Below are 22,232 nucleotides of genomic sequence, written 5' to 3'. Positions count from 1 at the left end.
TAGTTAGTTGAGAAATGATTTGAAAATCAATATTGAAAAGATAAGAAGATAAGAAGTTAGAAAAGATATTTTAAAATCAAATTTTTGAAAAATATGATTTAAAAAGATATGATAGAAAGATATGATTAAAATTAGTTTTGAAAAAGATTTGATTTTAAAAAAAATCAAAATTAATGACTTGACTCACAAGTAATCACAAGATATGATTCTAGAACTTAAAGTTTGAATCTTTCTTAACAAGTAAGTAACAAACTTGAAATTTTTGAATCAAAACATTAATTTTTTATGATATTTTCGAAAATTATGAGATGAAATTAAGAAAAATATTTTTGAAAAATATTTTTTAAAATTTTTGAAAATAAATAAGAAAAATAAAAAAAATTTGATTTTTGAAAAAGATAAGATTTTCAAATTGAAAATTTGATTTGACTCATAAGAAACAACTAGATTTTAAAAATTTTTGAAAAAGTCAATCTAAATTTTCAAAATTTATGAGTGAAAAAGGGAAAGATATTTTTTTTATTTTTGAATTTTTAATGCTGAAAGAGAAAAACATGAAAAAGACTCATAACATAAAAATTATGAATCAAAACACACAATGCATGCAAGAACACTATGAATGTCAAGATGAACACCAAGAACACTATGAATGTCAAGATGAACACCAAGAACACTATGAATGTCAAGATGAACATCAAGAACTTATTTTTGAAAAATTTTCAAGAAAAGAAAACATGCAAGACACCAAACTTAGAAATTTTTCATGTATAGACACTATGAATGCAAGAATGCATATGAAAAACAAGAAAAGATACAAAACAAGAAAATATGAAGATCAAACAAGAAGACTAGCCAAGAATAACTTGAAGATCATGAAGAACACTATGAATGCATGAATTTTCGAAAAATGCATAAATTTTTTTGAAAAAAATGCAATTGATACCAAACTTAAAAATAACTCAAGACTCAAACAAGAAACACAAAATATTTTTTATTTTTATGATTTTATAAATTTTTTTTTTATTTTTTCGAAAATTAATGTGAAAAAGAAAAATAAAGATTCCAAAATTTTTAATATGAATTCCAGGAATCTTGCACTCTTAGTCTAAAGCTCCAATCTGAGGATTAGACATGGCTTAATAGCCAGCCAAGCTTTAGAAGATACAAATCAGTCATACAATAACAAATTTGATTAGCAACAACTAGCTTGCTCTTGTAATGATGACCTAGGAGCCTCAGTCCAAATGAATTTAGACGTGGCTCTGTAATGGCTCCAAAAACTTGGTGCTCTAATCTTAATTCATAATTTGTCACAACTTCGATACAACTAACCAGCAAGTGCACTGGGTCGTCCAAGTAATAAAACCTTACGTGAGTAAGGGTTGATCCCACGGAGATTGTTGGTGTGAAGCAAGCTATGGTCATCTTGTAAATCTCAGTCAGGTGGATATCAAATGGTTATGGAGTTTTCGAATAATAATAATAAATAAACAGAAAATAAAGATAGAAATACTTATGTAAATCATTGGTGAGAATTTCAGATAAGCGTATAGAGATGCTTTCGTTCCTTTGAACCTCTGCTTTCCTGCTGTCTTCATCCAATCCTTCCTACTCCTTTCCATAGAAAGCTTTCTGTAAGGCATCACCGTTGTCAATGGCTACATCCCATCCTCTCTGTGAAAAAGGTCCAAATGCTCTGTCACGGCACGGCTAATCATCTGGAGGTTCTCGATCATACTGGAATAGGATTCACCCTCCTTTTGCATCTGTCACTACGCCCAGCACTCGCGAGTTTGAAGTTCGTCACAGCCATCCCCTCCCAAATCCTACTTGGAATACCACAGACAAGGTTTAGACTTTCCGGATCTCAGGAATGGCCATCCATGGGTTCTAACTTATACCACGAAGACACTAATAACTCGGACTCGGTCCCCTGTATTAGATATCCAAGAGATATTCATTCTAGCTTGTTTGCATGTAGAACGGAAGTGTTTGTCAGGCACGTGTTCATAAGTGAGAATGATGATGAGCGTCACATAATCATCACATTCATCATGTTCTTGGGTGCGAATGGATATCTTAGAAGCAGAATAAGTTGAATTGAATAGAAAAACAGTAGTACTTTGCATTAAATCATGAGGAACAGCAGAGCTCCACACCTTAATCTATGGAGTGCAGAAACTCTACCGTTGTAAATATATAAGTAATGAAGGTTCAGGCATGGCCGAATGGCCAGCCCCCAAACGTGATCAATAGATCAAAAGATAATCCAAAGATGTAAATACAATAGTAAAAAGTCCTATTTATACTAAACTAGTTACTAGGGTTTATAGAAGTAAGTAATTGATGCATAAATCCACTTCCGGGGCCCACTTGGTGTGTGCTTGGGCTGAGCTTGAAGTTTATACGTGCAGAGGCTTCTTTTGGAGTTGAACACCAAGTTGTAACGTGTTTTTGGCGTTCAACTCTGGTTCGTGACGTGTTTCTGGCGTTTAACTCCAGACTGCAGCGTAGAACTGGCGTTCAACGCCCTTTTGCGTCGTTTAAACTTGGACAAAGTATGGACTATTATATATTGTTGGAAAGCCCTGGATGTCTACTTTCCAACGCCGGTTAGAGCGCGCCATTTGGAGTTCTGTAGCTCCAGAAAATCCACTTTGAGTGCAGGGAGGTTAGAATCCAACAGCATCAGCAGTCCTTCTTCAACCTCTGAATCTGATTTTTACTCAAGTCCCTCAATTTCAGCCAGAAAATACCTGAAATCACAGAAAAATACACAAACTCATAGTAAAGTCCAAAAATATGAATTTAACATAAAAACTAATAAAAACATCCCTAAAAGTAACTAGATCCTACTAAAAACATACTAAAAACAATGCCAAAAAGCGTATAAATTATCCGCTCATCAAAAACCCATGACCAATAACTCGCACTCTTTTGTCAACTCGTTGGGAGATGACCTGGGATTTCTACTCCCAGTAATTTTATTCTCAATTTGTGACAAATCTTTCTAAAATTATAAGTGAAATTTTCATCGGTTAAGAACTGTACTTGCAACGTTATTCTTATTATAAATTCTTAATCGGCAATTTTCCGCACGTCAGAGGTACTCAGCATGGTAATGGTGCCCACATACATAATATATAAGGTCCCGAAAAAGGTAGAGGCAATCTTAGAACTCCGACATTTAGATATAAAACTTAAAGTTAAAGTTTAGAATTATAATACAAGGTGAGCTATCTAATGTTCCTAAGTCTAACTCAATTCTACTTATTCCCTGAGCTTCTCGCCTTCCTCCAATCTTCCAGAACTCCGATACACAGACAAGTAATATAGACAAAGCAAACAAAAGTAGGATACAGATACAATAGGTAGCAAATATAGCAAGTAAGCATAATAATCACATAGGCAAGCCCAATTAATGCACAATCAACAAAACACACATATGCATATGATGTATGTCTGTCCTATAGCTGATGAGTCTCACTTGTCGGTCATATAGCCAACCCGACATGTTCGGTAGCTAACCCGGACATCGTCCTCTTGAAAACTGGTGAGGATACAGTACCACGATCCTCACCTGGTGAGTGGTAAACCACCTCGATCCCCACCATCTACGGTTGATAAACCACCTCGATCTCCACAGACGTTTTCAATTGAAAAACTGCATACACGTGGGCGATAAATAACCACGATCCCCACAAACACATTCACAACCCATGGGCGGTAAACAACCACAATCCCTACGTCCATCGTGACACTGGACAAGCGGTACACCACCACAATCCTTGCCAAGTCAAAACTCACATTCAAAACCACAATCTTTTAAAATTAGTGTTAAAATTCATATTTTAATTATTTCTACTTCATTAAACTATAAACTTTAATTTTCTAATTTTTTAAATAATAATTAATTTACTAGTTAATTATTTACTAATTATTCGGGGTTTATACATGTCGAGTCCTATCGCAGGTAATGAGTTCATTTGTCGGTTTGGACCCGCACCCGATGCAATTCAACTCGCAAGTCGGATCATGCATTCCAATGGCATAACCTCTGCAGGTCCCAACCTCTTGCAGGCGCTGATTCTCCAGCTGAAGTATGCCGAACATGACCTCTGCAAGTACTTGTAGACGCTGATTCTCCAGTTGAAGGATGTGACCCCTTCTTCTGGAAGCCATTCCATATTCACGGGTATCCCTGCACAATCATTCTCATACAAAACCCACGGCATAACATTTTTGCATCAGCATCATAACTATTTACTTTTCGTCACCCTCTCGTGACCTTTCAATCATTCTCATAATCACACGTACCGATTTATCTTTTCTCTTCCTTCAGTCCTTCACTTAATTATCCTTAATAGTTCAAACTATCTTCACATTATTCTCTCATCATCCACTAAGTATTTTATGGAAAGAGAATCATAAGATTCTTTAATTAAGTTGGTATTCTCTAAAGCTTTTAAGATCACTTTATTTGCTCTTCTCTGACTTATAATATTATTAATAATATCTTTACTAGATAATATTTTTAATAAAATAATAAAAATAATATAAATAAGATAATTTAAATAAAAAATAATAATATTTATATTTTTTTCTTAACAATAATATAAATAAGATAAAATAATAACAATAATAAGTTAATTCTAGAATTTATAGTCAAGTTTTATTTCCTATTTAAATGTGTCTTTGCTGTTATTATTTTATCATACTCTTTTTAAAGATGTTGCAGAGTATTTTGATGACTGAAATTTAGAAAGAGATTATTAATAGAGAAGTTTTAGAATATTTATCATGCTGAAGCATTTATCGTGACTAGAAAGTTCTTGTAACTTTGTAACTCCACCACTTTGTGACGGTGACAAAAGAAAAGGTGGTGGTGGTGGCAGAGTTAGAGTTGCTGCTGAGGACTCAGTTTCTCAAAGTGAGTCTGTTACTGACGACTACTATGCAGTTTTGGGACTGGTAATGCATCAATCAAACTCTTCTAGAAAGTTTAAGTACTCAAACATTTAGAACGGAAAAAAAATAATTCAATTAAAATGTCTTAATGACTTTTAGACTTTTGCTTTAATTGTTATCCATGATCTCATTGATTTTTGGTATTGTCCTATTAGAAAATCAATATACTCTCTAGTGTATTATATTATATGTGTCGCTTTAGTCGTTAGCACACTAATTAGAAAATTTAAACTTAAGAATTGGAAGTTGCGTAATAATTAATTTGGTGGACTTTACTGAATCTTAAACATGATATATATATATATATAGTCTAATACACCATCTCAGATCAAGAAGGCTTACTATGATTGCATGAAATCTTGCCACTCTGACTTGAATGGCAATGATCCTGAGACTACGAATTTCTACATGTTCATCAATAAAGTCTATGTAGTGAGTTCCTTTTGTGTTAAGTGTTTCTTACACAATTTATGCACTGTGTCTTTGATCATGAACAGGTAGCCCTAATGCTATAGGTATGGAAGGAGTATCATTTGATGTTTTCAGAATGGTAAGAATAGTACATTGACAATTAGATTATTTGAATATTCATATGTTTTTCTGCCAACTTTTTATATTCATGCAATGGATAGTGCTGGATTAATGTGATTTCTTCGGTTAAAACATCGCAGTAGTTGTCATATTCTGCTTAAATAATAAAAGATCATCATAACATGGATTGAGGAAGCATTTTTATAATGTTATAATCTATAAGAACATTTCATTTTTCATCATGCACTCTACACTAGATGCTGTTGAGTTTAGAAAACTAAACTATGATTAAGATAATGATTAAACATTATTGAATTATTTGTTTATATAATTTTGATGTGTTTATGTGTAGAAAATAAATTAATCACATTGGCCCAAAAAAAAATAAAACAATCACAAATGACATCTGGCCCACCTACACACAATTATGGCCCAAAGGTTATTTGCTTCATCACAAATATTTTTCATCAGAAACAAAAGCAAAAACAAAAAGGAAAAGAAAGCTATTAGCCCAAGAAGCAAATGCTCAAGCCCAAATTCACACTTAATAGTCCAAGGATATATAATTATTACCATCACAAATAATTCTTGATTGAAACAAACAAGCAACTAGCTAAATAATGAAAGATAGAAAACAAGCCCATAATCAAACCAAAGTCCAACATTGGTCAACATTCAAATCTATTTATTCACTTAGATAGTAACTAAGTGATTCAAATTCCATTTTATTGGAACCATCACATGACATTATTTCATTTCAATTGAGTTAATTATATTCACTTCATCTACTGAAAAGTCAAACTCTCTCTTCTCTCTCCACTCTCACCTATCACATCACTCTTTGAACAAAGAAGAAAGAAAGAATAGAAAAGTTCTGCCACTAGGATTCGGTGAAGAACAAAAGGGTTGTTACCAATTTCAAGTAAGTTTCAGGACTACAATAAGAGGAAAGATTTCATCAAAAAAGAAAATCACAAAAATGCGATTTCCCTCTTTATGTTTCATCAAGGATTATTGAAGAAATCAATTGGGTCACAAGCACTGTTCTGAAAAATATGAAAGAGAAGATTCAATGGTGCTCTGCATGGAATCTATGGTCAATAAACAAACTTAGAGCTAAAGCAAGAATCCACGGCTCAGATTCAAGATTATTGAAGAAAAAGGTTGAAAGAGAAGATTGAAGGTATGGTTACATGTGACTGCTTCTACCCTCCCTCTCTTCTGTGAACATTGCTGCTGCATCTGTGTATTGGAAGAAGAGAACCAACATGTGCTGAAGAAGGTTTCAAGTCCTGTAAGCTTTACTCCTCTATAATAGAGGTGAACAGCCAAGGATTGAGTAGGGAGTGAGAGCACACGTTTGGGTTCCTGTAGCTCTTTGAGCTGTTTATTCTTTTCCTTCATAGTTTTCATTGAATATTTAATTTTTCTCAATTTAGTCTGTCTGTGTTTCATTGGTAAAAGACAAAATATAAGGTTTTGTAAGAAAAAGTCAATGAGTGAAAAAAGGCAAAGAGTTAAACTTGGAGAAAAAGCCATAGTTATCTCAGAAATTTTTTGTATATATTTCTGTTTTGTTATCATAATCTCGAGGGGATTCCCTTACAAGTTGGGTTAGTAGTTGGCTGTTGAAAGTTAGGTTTGAGTCCTACTCAAGTTCAGGTTGGGTTAGAATCTAGACTTGTCCCAGATAGGATTGGGTAGATACTAGGAAGAACTATTGAATGTAATCCTATTGAAGATAATGAAATTCCATCACTGTTGTGATGGAGACTGGATGTAGGCTACATTGTACTAAGTAGCTAAACCAGGATACATCTGTATGTTGCTCCTTCTTTTCTACTTCGCTGCTATTTCTGTTACTCATGAGACAAAATGAAAATGTCTCTCAACTCGATACGAGATAATAGTAAAAATATCTCATAAGTTTCTTTGAAAAAGTAAAAAGTAATATTCAGCAAAAAAGGAAGCTAAGATTTAACCTCCCTTCTCTTAGCCATTGATAACCATCAGAGGCCTCTTTAAGTTTCAAACTTGGTTTCAAAGAAATTGTTTTATCTGAATGTTTAAGAGTTCGAGTTAATGCATGTTTTTATTAAGTTCTTTCCTCGTCTAACATAACAAGCATGCACTTTTTACAGGCTAGTTCTCAATGGAAAAAGAGACAATCAAAAGTCTTGGTAAGTCTCAGTTTCGAAAATAATTATTTAAATAGACATATTAGCTTTGATATGAATGAATTCAAGCACTCCAATTCATTCTAATTCCAATTCGGATTTTAATTCTATTTCAGTCAGAAGATGCTAAGATCAACTTTCAATGTGGAGCTTAATGTTGCCAATGCAACTTGGTTATCCATTAATATTTTAAATTATCCTATCTTTAAGTGCTAAGTGTAATTTGTGACATCAGTTAATGAAGGAGATCCATGTAATATTGGGATGGTCATCTTTTTTTTTTTTTGGTATCTTTTTATTAAGACAGTGAGATATTGGCTAATGATGTTGAAAAAAAACATCCAATTTTATAGGTATCATGTAATGAATATTATGTTTATTTATGTGATTTTTGGTATTCTTTTTTTAAATTTACAGTGTGTTTGATGGAGTAAATTTAGAAAACAAACCTAAAGTATTCATTTTGCAATGGAAAAATCTAAAAAAAATTCTATTTTACCTTACTGGCAGATTTACAGAGAATTTTCTGTCTGTATTCAGAGTTTGGAATGGTTTTCCAAGACTCCAATTACCGACGGAAAATCCATAAAAAATATGTCTCTAATTATTACCAATAGAAAATCCGTCAAAAAATCTATCTCTAATTATCGACAGAAAATCCGTTGGAATGTTTGACGTTCTAGGAAAATGGATGGGAGAATTTACCGAGAAAAAATCTGTCGGTAACTGGTAAAAATCTGTCAGTAAATTACTGACCGAAAAAAATCGGTCGATAAATAATTTATGACGAGACTTTTACAGAAAGACGAAACCCGTCGACAATTTTGTCGGTAATAAAAATTCTGTCTGTAGCAAAGATTAAATTTGTCTATATTAAATAATTTTCTAGTTGTGTATTTACTCTCAATGAAACACGAAGAAACTTCTTTGGAATCAAAAGAAAAGACTACTGCAATGTCATCTAAACCTTCTCATCATTTGAACAAACTGATATGTTCATGGATTCTAACTATTTAAACTTAAGTTGAATATTTGAGTACCAGAGGAGAGAGTAAGCCATGTGTAATCAATTAAAAAAGGTATTGACTTCATATAGCCTCACAGAAGTTGTATGCCAGAATTATTGTTCTTTGTTTCATTTCAATTAAATAGTACAGTCTAGAGTAGAAGAAATCAAAATTCTTAATGTTCTGCCAAACATGAATTGTGCGGATCTTGTAGTTGCTATAACACAGGATACCGTGTGAGGTAACCTAAAGAATGTCATCAAAGGCCTGGTACCATAGAAATAAATATAGACATCTTCAGGATGAGCAACATACATTAGAAATCAATATCGTACTTTAGGCTAGAATTATGGTTTGTGGTTTCTAGCATGTTTGAGTTGTTCTTGACTGTAATATAATAAACATTGATCCCTTGTGAAGTTACAATCCATGTAGTAGTTTATAGTCTCTGAAAATCCAACAACTTAATTTTACATTTTATATATTATAGGAGAATTATATATCAGTTAATTGGTTGCATTGGATTTTTGCAATTGCATCCAAATGCATGGTAATGTCTAGGAAGACACAAAAATAAAGATGTTCTTTCACAGAAAGGGATGAGTGCATGCGATTTTTTTATTTGCTATCATGGATTAGATAAAAGAACATTTGAAAATAACTGAATGGTTTAAGAAGGAAAACACTTGGAAGTAAAATGGGGTAGCTAGGAACATTGCATGGAAATTATAATGTCAAAATAAGTGATGCAACATGTATTCATGTGTGTTACCCATCTATTTGTATGTTCGAGATAGTTCTTTCAGTACCTTGGATTTGAGAATTAGTTCCTAAGTCAAACTAGATTGATCTTTGCTATTTAGCAATTGATATGCTGAGATCGGAATGGAATTGAAATAATTAATCTGTCAGGATTTTAATTCTATCTTACCTATTTGTTGCTTACTCTTGGTTGTATTTGAGGTCAATAATAACTTTTTTTTCCTCTGAAGGAACCAAAACAGTTCAACGATTTCCTTTGCGACATTTGGAGTAGAAGAACCTTCATGGTTTCTGTGATTCTCTTTCTTCTAAAGGAATCACTTTGATCCCCAAATCAGAAGCTGCAGACAGGTTTTTGCAATTTTTTCTTTCTTAGTTGGACCATTTAAAATTCAATGTTTCTTCTTCCATAACTTGTTATTTGGTTTAATTTTACAGTGAAGTTACTGCAGACGAAGCAAGAAGTTTCTTAGTCAATTCTGAGCCAAAAGTTGAATGATTACTTAACTGAATGTGTTGAAATATTTAGGGTCTTTCTTTCTTGTATAAATATCTCTACTAGGCCAATGTAACAAATAACAATTGGTTAACCACCAAAAACGCCCCCAAATTATTCAAACGCTGACAAAAATACACCTAAATTTTACTATCGATAAAAATGCCTTTAAATAATTTAAAAACATAACAACAATACTCAACAATAAATATATATTTTCAAAAAATACCTTAGATATTGAATTTTGATGTGATTTTTTACAAGAATAATTAAAAAAATGAGATATTATTATTCTTAAAATTTGAAAATTTTTTTCTAAGTATATATTTTTTTTGTTATTTTTTAAAAGTATTATTAGTTGTTAACAAAAAAATTACAAAAAAAATATATACACAACGAGAAATCATCAAATTTTAAGGATACTAATATCTCATTTTCTTAATCATGCTTGCAAAAAATTGTATCAAAATTCAATCTCTAATATATTTTTTGAGAAATACATATTTAATGTTAGATAATCTTGCAAAAAAACTAACATTAAATATGTATTTTTCAAAATATACATTAGAGATTTAATTTTGATGCATTTTTTGCAAGCATAATTAAAAAAATGAGATATTATTATTCTTAAAATTTGGTGATTTTTTGTTAAGTATATATTATTTTGTAATTTTTTAAAAGTATTATTGGTTGTTAACAAAAATAATTATAAAAAAATTATATACTTAATAAATAAGATTCGTCAATTTATGCCTAATTATGGTATTGATCATTAGTTGGCAGTGAATAAAAAGGGTGCTTTGATATCTGACAGGTACTAGTGACTTAACTCTTCAATTTCACAAAACTAATACATTTGATCGAAGATCTGTGTTTGGCTATTGTGTGTACTTTGGATCGAACCTAGTATCATGGAAATGCACAAAACAACCAACATTGAGTAGGAGCTCCATTGAAGCAGATCGCCACTGTCGTTACTGAACTTATTTGGATCCAAAATCTCTTGTTAGAGTTGTGCCAGCAATGTGACATTCCACCAATAGTGTTTTGTAATAATATGTCAGGAGTTTTATTAGCTTATCATCCAATACTACATGAGAGAATAAAATACTTCGGATTAAACTTGTATTTTGAATAAATCTCTCTCTCACTCACTCATATTTGGTTGCACTCATATATTGTCGTTATTCTTTTCTATATGCTTGTGTAACCTAAGTCATGAAGGAATCATGTATTGGAAATTGGAATTAGATTAAGATCGTTCAACCAAAAAAAATGTGGTACACATTCCACCCTTTTGCATTTTCGTTTTTAATACTAATATAGAGAAAAATGTTAGAGGGTTGATATTTTGATAAAAATAATATTAAATAAAAATAATAAATTTTATTCATCATGTAACATATAGGCATTAATGAATACTGATATAGTTTATTTGCATATATTAGTGTAAAAGAAGATTACATGAAATTCAATGTTTCCCACTTGAATTATTGAAGGAGAAAACATTCTGTATAGATTGACAACACCATGAGAAAATAAATAGTAAATTTCTGTGATGGTGCCAAATAATATATGTGTTCCAATTCGTTTTCTTCAAAATTTTCACCAAGTTATATACGCATCGGCATTATAATAGCCACGATAAATATTATTATTCTACTTCATCTAAGAATCCACTTCAATATATAAATTATCTTTTGAAAAATAAAAAGAATTTAAGTTAAATTTCATCAAATCTCAAACCACAATATAAGTATAATTTGCACTAAAAATAATTATTCTGGGAATTACCTGAAATGTCAATTTAGACCTGAACGTGAGACACAAACTCCTTTTGAAGCAGCGTCCAACTTATTTTGGAGTTAAAGTGTTGCCATCCAAATTTTTCGTGAGGAGGTGGGGATGGTACCTGCAAGAGATTTCGGTACTTAAGTTAGCAAGAATTTTGAACAAGTTTTTAATAGATAGGAACTTGAATATATCTGAGAGGTGTCAGTGTATTTATAGTAGAGTAAATAACCACTTTTTGAAATAGTTCTATCTTTGTTGATGGATAACCGTTCTTTTTATTACTAAAATTTATTGGAATCTATCTTATAGATGAAATAGAGATAATAGGAGATAGTTACTTATTTGAATAAGTAGGGTTGGACTTTCTTATCGTATCTGACAAGTAGAAGATGTCACCCTTTTTTAGGTAGGCCTTTATTTTTATTGGCCCTGATTTTATGTTTTTTGGTTAGGGTATGAACAATATTTTTTGCAAAAAAAGAGAATAATTTAACGACTAATAAAAACATGTTAAGGTTCTATTTTGTTTGTGTTACGGTTTAGTTCATAGGGTGGGTTTGAACGCACATAAACGGGGTATTTAAGAGCTATACACATCCAAATCAAGATTATATATTATCCTATAAAAGAGGATAGAATCAGCCAAAGATTCTTTTTAAATCTCCAGTCACCAAAAACTATAAATACTAGGGATAAGTTTTTTCATCGGTATCTTTCCTAATCTTAATTCTAGCATTTCTTGGACCTGAGATTGACTTAATCATTGTAATCCTTGCAGCTACACCACCTCCATTTGACTCCGAAGTGATGACCGATTGGTGAGTCTCCATCTCAACCTCTCTTTCACCACCGTGAACAATTCTAGAATAAAACAGTTTGGGATATATTTGGTTTTCACTTTCAGTGTTTTTCTTTCTTTCTTTTTTTTTTTTTTTTTTTTTGGTTTTTGGAATTGTGAATAAAAAACTGAAACCTAGTAAAATAGAAAGTACTAAAAATTGAAATAGGAAAAATATTTCTCATAAAATCCTAAACATTTTGATTGTGATTTTCAAAAAATAGCAAAAAATAAATAACTTTGAGAAAAAAGCTAAGGCTAAAGGTTTTTTAAGACATGCATCCAGTTAACATGGATCCTGATTTAATTGAAATGTGCCCATGATGATTGGATAAATTGAATTGAGTATAAAATACGTGAAACAAGTCCCTTAATTCAAGTATCATCCTTATTCCTTGCACGCTTGAATAGCCTTTGAGGAATATATTGGAGGAATGTCAAACGTCTTTTTCGTGTGACAAAATTAAAGCAGAGATCCTAATATTTGTATTGTGAGAACAGCATAGTTGTAGTTTATAAGCACTAGGTGGACAAGGAGATAGGATTTTGGTTCCACTTGGAATTGTTCCAATTAACATACACTCAAATTCAAACTATACTCTTCCAACTACCATCGGCAGCCTTATCACAGTGGTACTTATTATTAGCAAAAATGTGCAATGTGACATCAAATTAAATCTTGTTGGATTTGGCCATGAGACCGTGTCATTAGGCTGTTGGTTATATTGTTCCCAACTTCCCATTCAAGTTTGTTTTCTTTCATTTTTCTAAAAAACAATTATTTATTATCATACTTTTCAAAGATGTAAAAAACAAAATATGCAAAAATATTCTTTTTAAGAAAATAAGTATACATCAGAAGTTAAATAGATTGATTTAACTTAATAGAACGTGTCATAAAACCACTTTTTTTTTTTAAATTTGAGCTAATAAGATGAGAAAATATATGAATAATAGTTAAATAGATTATTCTAACTTAATAGATCATATTATGAATTTTTTTTTTTTTTTAAAATTTAAGTAGATAAAAAGAGATATATAAATAAATAATTATATCTCTAATAAAATACTTGACGTTTGATGCATTTGACAATAAATAATATAATCGCATCTCAAGTGAAGGCATGTTTAGCAAATACATAATTTTTCAAGTTAATATACACTCTAAAATTCAAATGCATCTCCCAAATAAAAATAATCTTTCTCAAGCCCAACTCAAAAATGGCAACTTGATGGCTCTCTTGGCAGGCTTGTGATAAGAGTAAATTAAATATGATTAAGTTAGGGAATAAATTTTTTTTAATTTTTTTTTCAACTAAGTGTAGAATGTGATTTTTAATTTTTTTAATATTTTTATATTTTTTTTCATCTATAAATATATAGTGGAAGATTACATTTTACTTTCTTAAGTGGAAAAAAAAATTGAGAAGATCTAATTCCAATTAAATTACTTGCTTGAATATGAAGCTATAACATAATTGTATACATGTGATTAGTTTTTTTTCTGTTATGTTAGATATATTGATTATTTTCAGTTAGCCATACTATGTGTATTTAATTAGTATATAAAATATAAAATTCTCTTATGGAAATGATTCAATCAGAATTCATTCCAAAACAATCATATTCTCTATTTTCTATTCCTTCTCTGACTCACCAAGAACTTCTTCTGCACTAAGCCTCTCTGAATGAAGTGCCTAATTAACAACTCTACCCTTATTAGCTTTGTTATTACAAGCATACCTAGTTAAAATTTTAAGTAGTATTACTAATTTATTTGAATTAAGAAGCTTTTCACCATCATGCATGTCACATGTAAAAAAGTGGCCTGGGTCTTATTACTTTTCAAGCATAAGCAGATAATGGAGCCATCAATTAAAAATATATTAATTAATAATTAGTGCCTTTCGTGAAAGGCATTTAATTTGTGGGGTGATTTGTATCCGGCCTAACTCATACTATGTTATACATGTGATCAATTATTTAATCCTACCACATTCAAGCACTTCAACATATTTTTCATGTTTCTTTTGATTTTCATGCATATTAATCTTTTTTTAACCTTTCAAATTGTAGTTAATTATTAATGTGAAATTGATTAAAGTTTTAGGGAAAGACATTATATAATTGTTTTCAAAACTAGTCCAGTCAAATAAAGTATATATATATATATATATATATATATATATATATTTTATAATAAGACCCAATAACAAATAAAAAGTTAATAAACCCTTCAAATTGTGTAGCTCCAAATGCAAGTGAATTCTGTCACGTCATTTTTTTTATTAGGTCATGAATAACATCATTTTCGTTGGAATAACCATCTTTTTTCCTGCACTGATGAGCAAGCCAAATCTTATATGATTTGAAACTCCACTTTAACATTTTTTATTATCCTATAATTAACCGCAGGTCAAATTAACCATAAACAAATTATATGCAAGGGGAAAAGAGATTGGGTAAGGAACGGCCAATTAACTTGTTACGAATGTAAATCGATTTAGGTAAATAGCTCTTAGTAATGGCCAATAAATTTGCTACTAAATATTAATACAATAACGGTGATGTTAGAGAGAAAAAAAAAAAAAAAACAGTCAGAACTTACTTTATTTAGTATTTATTAATTACTGCAATAATTAATAAATATTAAATAAGATAAATTTGGACTGATTTTGACTAATTTGCCTTGAGAGGGAAAAAATCATATTGAGATTACACTAAAAACATGAATATGATTTAAAACAATGAGATAGAAAAAATTTGCAGCCCCCAATTTGACACCTTAGCTAACTTTTTTATGGCATACTAAGGCACAAGGTTAGATGGAATATATTATATCTAGTGCCCTTAAAACTTTAAAAATGCCATGATCATATATCATATATGCGGTATGTCTAACTACGTCCTAGCTTCATGAAATCATTATTTGAAAAACATAATAAAAAATGTCATTAGTTCGTTTAATTTTACTATGAATTCAATTAGGGAGTTAGCTTTTTTTTTTTTTTTTTGGTATAAAGGGAGTTAGTTTTTATTAGTCAATATCAATTAATTTTTTTAAATTAATTCTTTAAAAATTTTAAATTTTAAATTTTAAATTATAAATATTAACCTTAAATTTTAAACATCTGTAAAAAATGTTGAGTTAAGAAATTAACTAATATAATTGATATAATTGATGATGACAAACATTAATTTTATTGGACTAACTATCCAATTAGTTTTATTGATTTTGTTTAAAGTGATGCAGGTCAAAACTTAATGTTGCAGCAGCCCAAATAAAGGTAACAAAATCAGAAGCACTCATAGTGTGCAACATCTACAAACAAAGCCCAAAAAAGAAATGACAAAGAAATCACATGGACTGAATGGTAAGTGGATAAAATCCAAGCCCAAGGGGTTTCTCTCAAGCTGATCTCTCCAATTGCTTGCCTTCAAAGCAATGTTTACTTTTTTCATTTCGGTCAGACTCAAAGAAGAGAGAGAGCTTCGTTCCTAAGTCATTCACCAAAGAAGAAAGAAAGAGAAGGGTTAAACAAAAAGGTTGAGGTCTAATCACCCACATCAAACCATATCAAGCTAAGTCAGAAGCTAAAGGTGATTCATTTCTTTTCGCATGCATCTTACTTTCTTCTCTGCTTTCCCGACTCTTTGCCAATCCAATTTGGGAAACATGAAAAAGGTGATCTCTGATAAACACCGCTATGAATCAAAAGGTCAAGATTGTTTCTTGGGGATAAAATTGTACCTCAAAGGTTCAGATCTGGGTTTACCATTGAAAATATATTTTCTTTGCTATTCTGAGGCATTCAGTTAAGAAAATGGATCTGTTTCATTTTCTCATTTTGGGGATTACAGGAAGAATGTGAAAGAGTAAGTTGGTGTAGCATACAGCTCGAAGAGTTGACCTGGAAGAGAGCATCTTAGCAACATGCAAGGAGATACAAAAGAAAATTATTCACGCTTCTGAAAGTAAGGAGAGAGAACCAGGGTTTGAAGTTTTTGTTCTGAGAAGTTTTCTCTGAAGAGTTCATCAACTTGGACAATGCTCTCTAGTTAAAGAGGCATTTCGCCAGAATGAGGAACAAAATAAGAGTCAAGTGAATCTGGTTCAACCTATAGCAAGAGAAGCTGTTGAAGCATTAATCTCCTTCATATTTTACAGATTGTAATTTTTATTTTTAATGTATATCTTTCTGTAATTTCTTGAGTGGTAGAAGGCAAATGAGAAAGATCAAGAAAAAGCCAATGAGTGTGAAAAAGATTGAGTGATACACTAGAATGAAAAGTCTAGAGTGATTTTAGATTTCTTTAGGTTGTTTATTGTGTCTTATATCTTGTACCTGTGAGGTACCCCTTTCTTAGTTGGATAAGCACTAAGAGTGAAGAGTTAGGTATTAGCATAATCAAGTCAAGTTAGGTTAGAACTTGAGTGGGAAAGGATTGTGTTAATCCTGTAAAATTGGTGTATGTAATACTTTAACTATAGTGAAAATTACACCACTGTTGTGGTAGAGATTGGATGTAGATTGCATAAGGCAACTGAACCAGAATACATGATAGTGTCAGTTTCTCTCTTCCCTTCTCTATTCTATTTTCTGATATTCATAAGACAAAAAAAATTATCTTATAAATTTTTTGTTGCTAAATTCAAATAGATTCAAATTGAAAGTTTGTGTTTAAAGAATTAATTCATTGAATAAAAAGAAGGCTATAGATTCAACCTCCCATTCTCAAAGTTTCCTACTACCTTTAAAAAATAAGAGTTAAAAATAATTTTATAATAAAAAATTGATTAATATTAATTAATTAAAAATTAATTTTTTATATTAAGTTTTTTTAGTATATTATGTTAATAGCCTTATAGGAATTTGCAACCGCATCAATGTGTTGCGTGCAAATTTAGTCAGTTATATTCGTGTGCATGATTTCTTATTTTTAACAAAGAATTTAATTTGTCAACGACTTATAGTTTAAATAATCTCAATATTTTTATTTAAAAATTTTGAATTCGAATTTCATTCTTAACTTTGAAAAAAAATAAAGAATTTAATTTTTATAGATGGATGACAAATGTGAGAAACATGTTATTATTTAACCAAATATAAGTATTCATATAATTTATGGTTACATAAAATTTTGTTTGACTATATATATAACATTTTATGTTGCAATACTATATAAATAAATTAAATCCATAATCAATAATGATGAAAGAATTTACATTATTATTATTATTATTATTATTATTATTATTATTATTATTATTATTATAAGCAATCATGATTATGATTAATATTTGAAGATAGTATTCGTCGACCAGAAACCAACAATTAATTCCTAAACTCGTCAGAGATCATCTTTTTTTGGCTAAGAAGTTTGTCACAAAACCTATTTTATACATTTTGTTAAAAATTAAACCGAAATAAGAGATATAAAAAACTCAAACAACTGTCATTTATGTTAGTTTTGGGTATTAATATTATAAGTAGATTATGGTACATGATCTAAACTATTTTTGTTGCCCATTATAAGGAGGGTATCTGCTACGTGCATATGGGATTATATGCTTGCCACTATATGCAATCTGACAACTACCCAATTATCCATGCAGGTAATGGATTGCACACTCCGTCCTATGTGACTTTTTCTTCTGTCAAAGAATTACTGTTTATAATAATACTATGGTAGCAAGGAAAGTATTCGGTGTGAAGCAAATTAACAATACATTGGAATAAAAAAAGAAGGAATGAGTGGCTTATTAGTGGATATTGCATTATACATAGTCATTTAAAAAAAATTACAATAAAGTTACACTTGATTGCAAATGTGACCTATAGTAAAGGATTTGTTAATGCTATACAGATTGACAGTTATCATTGCACCATGTTTGAAAGTGAGCACTCAAGGTTTTAATTAAAGATATTTTAGGATATATACCTTAAATTAAGTAAACTTTATTTGTTATATTAGAAACTTATCAGTTAACTATGAAAATTATGAAAAATAAAATTATCAACATATTATTGATGCAATTATTAATAAATTTTATTATATCTCACAAAAATATAGAAGACTAGATCTTCACTGATATGTAAAATCTATTTTAGTAGATAATTTGTGAATATCTGTATAAGTATTTAAACAGTTTGTTTTGACCTGTATAAAATAACTCTAATTTATTTACTGAACATTTAATTCACAAGAAAAGTAAACAAAGACATTAGCCGCGTGAAGTTGACTCTTGTACTCTTGTGGAAGGATTAGATCATATTTTAGGATTTAATTTGAGCATGGTAGGAATAATTATTAGCTTGAACAAAAATTATAGACCAAGATTGACACAGAATCTCATACAATACGGTAGAAAGATTCTCATTTCTGGATATCTAAATAAACCAACTTTGTTGATTATTCCGATAAACTATCAAAATCATGCATAAATCCTAATTTACGCACACACGCATGCTCGTCCGCATGCACGCACCAATTATTAGCTGCTCGTATAACACATATATATGTGTATGTAACATGCATATTAGAAATCAACGAATTATTAGTTTCTCGTATAAAACTATGAAATAGATTTATAATTATATTTATAATCAAATTTAATAACTAATATAATTTAAAAAATATAAATCTCTAAATAAGTCTCAAAATTAGTCACTAAATAGGTCTCTAAATTTCATACTAGTTGCTCATTAAATCGATCGCTAATTTAAAATTTAGCAACTGATTTAGCAACTAGAAAAAAATTCAGACTTTAAAAATTTTCAGTTGCTAAATCAGTTGCTGTTGTTTAATTTAGCGATTGATTTAGCAACTAATCTTAAACAGGCTAAAAAATAGTTGGTCGCTAAATCGATTACTATGGAGTTGGTTGTTAAGTCGGTCCTTGATGATTAAATTAGCGACTGTTATATCGACCAACACAAAAGTAAGATTATATAGTTGTTATGAACTAGAGATCAATATAAACTAAATAAAAAAAAATTTGGTTGCTAAATAGGATGCTAGTATTTGGTCATTGTTAGCAACCAACATATCAACCGATTAAGCAACCAACAAATAAATAGTTTTATAAGTAATCAGTTGTTAAATCGGCCGTTATTTAAAAAAAAATTACAAATAAAAATATAAAATATTAACAAAATCACAAAACCCCTAATTTTTGCTAAAATATCTAAATCACCCTTACTTTTTTACTAACGAATTAATGGTCAAATTGGTTTCTAAAAGATCGCGCGATATTCAATTTAGTTTCCGAAAATTTTTTTTAATCAAATCCATCCTCTAAAGATTTCAGTTTTGTCACGTTAGTCCTTCTGTTACTTTTCACGTTGACGGCGTTAACGGAAACTAACGTGGCACGTTAAGTTACATGTTAGCACACACCTCTATATCCTAATTGACAACTAGTATGATATCTTTATGAAATTTGGTCAAATCAGTCCCTAAATAACAAACGCTAAACCCAAAATGTTTAATCAACTAGAATAAAATTCTAACTCCAAAAATAATTTTCAGTTCCAGCAAAAAAAATACCAACAAGAAACAGAATTTAACGATGGCACAATCCTAAAAAGAAGTTCAGTAATAGAAAAAAAATCCCTTCCAAAAATCCAATTCTATGAAAAAAATACAAACACCAAAACCAAATAACAAAACAAACACTAAATATAAAATATGAACAGAGAAATTTATAGTCAATAGACTCTTCTAATATTTGGAAAAACAAAGCCTTTGATCAACTTTCATAAATCAACAAAGAGCAAAATCCTAACTCCACAAATGGTTTTTAGTTCTAACAAAAACCACTAACAAGAAACAAATTTTATCAATGGCACAATCCTAACAAGTTTAGTAACCAGAAAAAATAAAACCTTAAACAACAATGAAAATGCCCGTCGATCACGTCTTCAATGACTATGTCGAATTCACTACTCAATGGCGAACTTGCGAACACGCTACGCCGGATGCTTCAATCAGCATCGATGATGAAGGCTTCTTCATCTTCTCCTCAGCGACGTCGAAAAGGAAGTGAGAGGTGAGGGTTTTGTAAGAGAAATAGGGATGCCGCCAGATGCTTCAATCGATGACGATGATGAAGGCGGCTTCTTCAAAAAGGTGAGAGGGAGAGTTTTGTAAGAAAAACAAGGACTATGCTGTTTCAATCACCACCTCTCACCCTTCGTTGTAGTCCCATGTACGAAACGTGAACCGACCTTCGCCAGAGAAGACGCACACGACAACTTCCATTTAATCGCTCGTCAAAATTCAACCTGGTTCGTCTTCCGGTGAGCGTCGTTATTGTTGGGTTTAGAAAGCAATGAAAAACAGGGGTATCTTTTTTTACTGAGAGTGAAGGAAAGTGTGGTTGAAGAATGAAAAGTGACCCATATACAACGTTTTGATGAACCAGCTCTCCTTGACTTAAAACGACGTCATTTTTATATGGTGAGGAGTAATTTAACGTACCAGGTCAACTTTCGTTAACGACATTAGCAAAGGAGGTGACAGAAGGACTAACATAACTAACTTAAAATCTTTCGAAAATGTATTTGATTAAAAAAATTTTCAAAGACTAAAATAGAGATCGTGTGATCTTTTAATGACCAATTTGACCATTTACTCAATTAACCCAAATCGATCGTCAAATTAATCGCCATTATTGCTAATATTTCATCTTATTCAATTTTTTTTCCTAATATCTAAAATAAGTTTTAATTTATACTCAACGTTAATTTTTTGAATAAACAATTAATTAAATTACTTTTTTTAATTGTGAACAACCATATATATTCTGAAAAGAGAATATATCAATTAATAGTGAAAGAGAATAATAGTGAAAGAGAATAATACATATTAGTGAAAGAGAATAATACATATTCTAAATAGTGAAAGAGAATAATACATATTCTAAAACTTCTTTCTGACTTGTTTTGTTGGGCCTATAGCATTATTAAACACATAGATCAAACTATACTAATAATTTGGGCTATTAGTTTATAACCCAATCAGTATTTTATCCTCCCTTAATAATAAACACAGTAAAAATGTAACACCCTACCACACAGAACTTTACGTCTAGAACGTAAATTAGAGGTGGCGAGGCGCTACGACCTCTAAAATTAAAAATGCGTATATAATATAGTTGAAAGAATATAATATTCGAGGAGCCTTGAAGGTTGGATTGAAAAAATTCGTGAAAAAATAAAAGCGCAATGCTCAAGATAATGATTACTTGCGTACGAAGAAGAGTAAAGATACACATACGTAAAATAAGAAAAGAGTGTCAAAGCATACAAAATATTTAAGCTCCAGGCTCCACCTATGAAACTAAGACTGGTTGGAGAATATCTACATGCATATATACAATCCCAAGACTCCATAATACTTAAAATGAACCCTAGTTCTCCATCAAGCCTCTATAAGGCACAAAAGTGAACATATAAAAGGAGAAGTCTAATATATATATATATATATATATATATATATATATATATATATATATATATATATATATATATATATATATATATAACAAATAACAAAATCCCAAAGTCGCATCTTCGCTGCAATCGAAACTCCAGACGCCTAGTGAGGTGCCTCTCGACCTACAACTGAAAAACACAAATATCCGTATAAAATGA

This window comes from Arachis hypogaea, chromosome 19, assembly GCF_003086295.3.
Source record: "Arachis hypogaea cultivar Tifrunner chromosome 19, arahy.Tifrunner.gnm2.J5K5, whole genome shotgun sequence".
Classification (NCBI taxonomy): Eukaryota; Viridiplantae; Streptophyta; class Magnoliopsida; order Fabales; family Fabaceae; genus Arachis; species Arachis hypogaea.
This window is presented reverse-complemented; position numbering follows the sequence as displayed.